The sequence below is a fragment of the Oreochromis niloticus genome, linkage group LG10, assembly GCF_001858045.2.
Source record: "Oreochromis niloticus isolate F11D_XX linkage group LG10, O_niloticus_UMD_NMBU, whole genome shotgun sequence".
Lineage (NCBI taxonomy): Eukaryota > Metazoa > Chordata > Actinopteri > Cichliformes > Cichlidae > Oreochromis > Oreochromis niloticus.
In genome coordinates, this window is record NC_031975.2 from 15598143 (window position 1) to 15604304 (window position 6162).

The 6162-nt window shown below is 37.7% G+C and overlaps 1 long non-coding RNA gene across 1 annotated transcript; it reads right to left on the bottom strand.

The window, feature by feature from the left end:
* Positions 1–245: 245 nt before the first annotated feature.
* On the bottom strand, positions 246–949 carry LOC112848029 (uncharacterized). The gene is made up of 3 exons (XR_003221904.1): positions 858–949; positions 593–647; positions 246–449 (listed from the first exon to the last, which is right to left on the bottom strand). It is a non-coding gene; the product is annotated as an uncharacterized LOC112848029 (long non-coding RNA).
* Between the last annotated feature and the right edge of the window lie 5213 nt (positions 950–6162).

Below are 6162 nucleotides of genomic sequence, written 5' to 3' on the forward strand. Positions count from 1 at the left end.
CGTTTTATCTCCCTGCAATCCTTTCTGTACTCTACTCCTCTCATCTGGCTCCACCTTTACTCACACAGATGCACACATCTGTAGCATGCAGTCACAATCTAACCACAGGTTCTCACATCCATCAGATTTCTTAATCATTTATGAGTAGCCCTTACAGGATGACAGGAACCTCATTAAAAACACATTTATGTTCTTTGTATATCATGTGTGACAAACACAGTGAGTTAGGTTGTACTGTTCATAACATGTGTGCAATTTGTCACTTTCTGAAAAATAATTAAAATGCAAGTTCAGTGAAGCATTAGAGAAAATATTGGAGCGAATGACTGTTTGATTAAATGACAAAGCCCTTGCTATTATAATGTGTCGTTAAACAGAAATCGTTCCTACAGGCATTATGTTTGAAGTAGACGCTGTCTTCCTTTTCCCAGTGGTTTTTCTTAAAAACTCTGCCAGGGAAGGACACAATCAATGCCGTTTGTGCTAATAATTGGATATGTCTGTTTTTCCCCCCCATTTTTTTTTCCACCTAAGGGACCAAGAGGAAGGAATAAAACATGAGACATGACTTGCATCATCCTGCTCAACTTACCTTTATTTGCATTGTGATTGGATTCCCTGGCTGATAACCCACGACTCTGATACATCTGGGGAGGTCGATAAGGGTAATTACTAAGAGGCTCACAGGGCATCGGGACGTATGACTGGTGATGCTTTGTGAGATGGACACACCCCAATCCATAACCAGAGTACTCCAAATGACAAAGAAGCAGCATGCATATATAAATAAAAAACGCTTATGTAACATTTTAATTGTGGGAGTGTAGTCGAGCAAAGAAAATCTTGGTCATCCTTACTTTTCATCCAATCGATTTGTAGCGGAGATGGTTGGTATCTCAAGATTACCTGCCACAAAAGAATAAATGCATTCTGCCCACAGCCTTGTTTGTCTGAATGAAACAGAAAAAATGAAAAAGACAGAAATGTCAGCACACTGTAAGAATGAGAACTAGAACTGCTCATCTTAGCGAAGGTTTCAAATTAATATGACTCAGAATTTGTTTGTTTTTTGGACTTGTCAGTCCAAAAAACTTCACTTCCCAGATAAGCTTTTTCAAAGCTGTTTAACAAGGATGTTTGAGGTGTAGTTTTAACTGGCTAGTTTTCCCCAGAGTCAACCCTACAGTTAAGGACATCGTGCATTTGCACATCCTTGCGAGTGCATGTGCATCCTCTTTGCACTTGTCTGAACAGCGCAGCACCAAACGATTGCTAGTAAAACATAAGCAGATGTACAAGTTTTAACCACTCTTGCATCTTGCGTTTAGCACCTGAAGTGTATGGATCCACAACGCATACCCTCATTGTCACCGAAGAGCAAATTTGTGGTATTTTCACTATCATTTCACTTCTGATATTTCTCTTGAGCGCTAACAGTATTTTTTAAGGGTTCAGTCATTTTTTATTTAGGATCTAGCAATTTTATAACGCCACAGTTAAGTTAATAACTTGATTAGTTTTTGTTGACTCTGGTTTTTCTATAGACTGGAGGAATAACACAAAAGAAAAGTGGAAAAAATGGATCATGTCTATTTTAGAGTAGACCTAAAAAGATCTATTAGAATAGATTTAAAATAGATCTGATCAAGCTTTTTTGTTGGATTATCAACAAAAAAAAAAAAGCTTGGCTATATTTGCATTTCACTTGTTGTAGGAATAATGTGCAAAATTAAAATTTCTGTAATTTCCTGTGATGTAACTAGCAACTGTTACTTCAAACATCTTTAATCTTTACTTCAAAAGCTAATTCCTGCTAAGAATACAACAATTAATTTTATTTGAATTAATTTTCTGAAGCTCAGACTTTAATTATTATATTCAACAATTCATGTAACAATAACAGCATAACACACACTTCATTTTGGTGTGTTGTACCTGAGGCCAGGTAGTATGCACTTTACTTGTCCAGAACTATGTGATGTTTCACAGAATAAACAGTGTTTCAGCAAACTCTCAGCTGTGTCCTCTGAAGCCAAGGAAGTTGTTGTTGGGTGTACAAAGACCAGACTTAATGAAATATTCATGTGCTCACATATTTATACTCAAAGTCTCCATTGTTAACATGAAGAAAACGAAAAGGTTTTTAGAGGATAAGCTTTGTTGTTGGTGATTGAGCTGTGTTGTGCAAAAAGCTTTTTTCCTGAAAGAGATGTCCAAAAAAGTCAAGTATGAAATATACAAAATGCAATCAAACTTCTATGAGAGGGTGGTATTTATTCTGAGGCTGACTGAGTAAACAATCATCAATGTTAAATGAGTTAGACCAAGCAGTCTCTAATAAGTTGGGTTGTTTCAAAGGCGGGAGCACTCTTTAGGTAGTCTACTCCTCCCTGTGCTATGGATTAATCCTGGAAACATATTGAAGATTGGCTTTTGTCATAATGAAAGTGACACCAATGGGAGTCCAGTCAGTGAGATGTTCAAGGAAGAGCAATTGACCAACTGTCAGCTAGATGATTAGCACTAGAGCCCTAATTATGTCACTTATTGCAATGGCAATAACTTAAATAATTACAATACATGCCACATTACTGTATGTTATTATAATTATAAGTAATTATTGAGCCTCAGAAGAATTTTATGTAACTTCACACACATGTTTAACATAAAGAACTCATAAAACCAGGTTCTGTTCATGGCATATATTAGCCATAACAGGTCATTTAATTTAAATTTGTAATCACTCTACTTATTCCTAAAATAGTTCAAGGGATCATGTAATTAATTTTTACTTAGTAATGTATTACTGCCCAACACTGGCCATCAAGGAGAAGAGGAGGTGTAAAGCAGTACTGGTGGACAAACTGTTGGTTACTCTACAAAAAGCACAAATCTTTCCTAAAAAGATTACAGTCTTACACTGGACAACTGCAAAACTGTCAGTGGATGTAGTAACTGAATCTATGTCAAAAGTGTCACAGAGACAGATTTAGATGCTTATTGTAGATGTTATGTCACTACAGAAATCTGGCACATTCACATGACCATAAAATATGTCCTTCTTTATCCTGTGCAAAGCAAAACAAAATTACTATTCAAGTTCTTCAGCTCTGTTCCAGCAACACTGCTATTTGATACATTTGCAAAGTGTTGTTTATTATAACATATATGACAATCATTTTGAAATTAAGCCTCTTAGTTTTGAAATAGCAAGAAATTCATCTTTTCATTACCAAAAGCAAAGTTAGGTTTCTGTGATGGGTTTGCCAAACAATTATAATTACCTCTACTTATTTTCAAATTTACGTAATTTTATTAAAGAAATTTATTTTTTGTTTTCCCATTTCATTTTCTGAAAGTTGAATCCAATTTGATGTCTATCAGATGTTTTGAGTCTGCCAGGAAAATTTGAAAAAAGAGAAAAGAAAGCTTAATTAAAGCAAGTAACCAAGTTATGTCTTAACTTTGAACTTATCACACATGAATATTTCACATTTGTCCAGTTACAGCTCTGCCTAAAAAAATTTGAAATATTTGAGAATCTAATATTAGAAGAACAAGAATTCAAAGCCACTTTGTGCTCCTGCAAGTAGGGCACTGGTTTTGCCTCTTGAACAGAGCTTTTGTAAGCCCCTTCTCAACAATCTGCTGCAGAAGCTTTGCGTGACATCTATTATGGGAACATTTCGTCACCGACACAAACGCTGTTTATAAAAACAAAAGAAACTGCATCTGAAAAAAAAGTCACTGTAACCTAGGATTTGTCAGGTTGGCAGTCCGTAAATCCCCCACACACAAACAAGAGATAGTTAAAAGCTGTTTTCTTTATATACAGTGCATGAATATCTCAACAGCAAACTAAACCCTGAATGCTTATTGTGTAAAGCAGTCAGATAAACAAAGAGCTGTAAAACAGCTTTAGGGCAACTAAAGCATTTAGTGTAAACACTGTTAATTGCACTTTTACAGATGTGCAATGATTAAATAGCTCAACATATTAAGTAGTTTTGTCAAACTGGTTAGTTTCCCTGTTTTTGTCAGACATAGGTCCTTCCAACTTACAGCAGTGGCGGCTGCTGACTCCAGCACAAAAATGTCTTTAATGACTTCAGCTTTTACAGAACAAGTGAAGCATCTGCAAAAACACTGCAAACAATGAGCTCAGCAAAACAGCAGAATAAAGGTTTGCCTTCTCCAAGTTCACTTCCCACCTGTTTATAATCTGAAATTTAAAAAAGTCATTAAATATTCAGTAGAGTATGATTTGAGACTGTATAGCATGCAATTTTCACTTAAAAATAAAACACTAAAGAAGCTTCTTTGTGCAGCCTGTTGGCCAATAAAATAATGTGGTTTAAGGTCAGTACATGTTGGTTTTTATTTTCAGACCTAGCGATAGCAGATTTGCTTAGGTATTTGGCTATGCAGAATGGAGAATTATGGGTATACAATACAGATGTGCTTCCTTGCAACCTTCACAAAAGCAAAGTCCAAGTAGCCTGACAGTTAATCCGATATGCCAGGGTAGAATTCTGTTTAAACAAAACACTTGTTTTCATATTATAGTAAGAGGTCTCCATGATTTTCTCAGTGGCAGTTTGAAGGCGAGCCGAGAACAACACAAACAAGAATACACACAGTGACTGGTTGTTTCACATACTTTTTGAAACCTGTAGATGACTACCTACAGGACCAATGTTCAACCATACTGGTTCCTTCAGCCAGCAATCCCATGAAATTAGCTGATCTCATTACCAGTACATATCAGTCATGCAACCTAGTGTAGGCTATTTCAGATGCTTCAGGCTGTATACACTTCCTGCAAGCCACTTTGCAAACACACCTCCCCCTAGCTCCTCCACATCATGCTTTCTGATTTAATCAATAACGTTTCTGTTGTCACCGCCTCCTTTGTTCTGGCTCCTGTTCCCACCTTAGGCTTTCTACATATGCAAATGGGCGACTGTGGTTCACGGGGTTGAGAAGCTCATCTGTAACCGGAAGGTTGCCCGTTCGATCCCCCAGCTCTCTCTGTCTTGGTCGTTGTGTCCTTGGGCAAGACACTTTACCCTACCGCCTACTGGTGTTGGCCAGAGGGACCGATGGCGCGATATGGCAGCCTCGCTTCTGTCAGTCTGCCACAGGGCAGCTGTGGCTACAACTGTGGTTTACCTCATCCAGTGTGTGAATGTGAGAGTGAATGAATAGTGGAATTGTAAAGCGCTTTGGGTGCCTAGAAAAGCGCTATATAAATGCAATTCATTATAAAGGGAAGTCTCAGGACAGATACTTACTGCCAAATATAAATAACTACAGAGAGATAAACAAACCTATTTGAAATAAAGGGGTCTTGACAAAACTACACTGACTGCCTAATATAACAAACTATATGACTAAAAACTGGACAGTAAGACATTTTATTTAACTGCTTAAACAAAACAGCGCAGTTAAATTAATCTGTTTTTATATGGGCAAATTGGTGCTTTCCTTATCTTCAGGGTAGAATTCGGTAATGTAAGAGTGAGTAGAACATGAAGGAAGTACGAAAACAGCTTTGCGTCACCCTGAAAGGAAGGTGGGAAGAGGACAATCACAGAAATCAATAACTGCATTGTTACTTGGAGTAAGGTGAAAATTTGAACAAAGCACGTCTGTCAGACACACAAAAGCCAAACTCTCTGCACTGAACACTCATGAAACGCTGGTGTACAACACAAGTGAAGACAGAACAAGACAGATCTATTTTACTCTACTTTGTCCTCTTTCTGTCCTTTCTTTGTCATGTCTGTTTGGGTGTCTGAATAGCTCCAGGACATCATTCTGTAGTGCTTGCTGCAAAAAAACAAACACAAAAAAGGCCTTTGGACTCCTCATCTGGTCAAAGCCCTTGATAGAGGAAGCGAGACAGGAGGTAACACCTGGCTCTCCACCAGCTGCCTAGGGGCATAGAGTCTCACACATTAATTCTCTGAAGTGAGAGGATCTGTCAGCAAATCAAACACATACACACACTAATGCTTAAGGCATACATATGTGCACAAACTCACAGCTGCACAGACATACACATACAAAACACTCACAGCTGCACAGATATACACACACACACACACACACACACACACACACGCAGACAGACTAAGTTGCATCTCGAGGGACGATAGC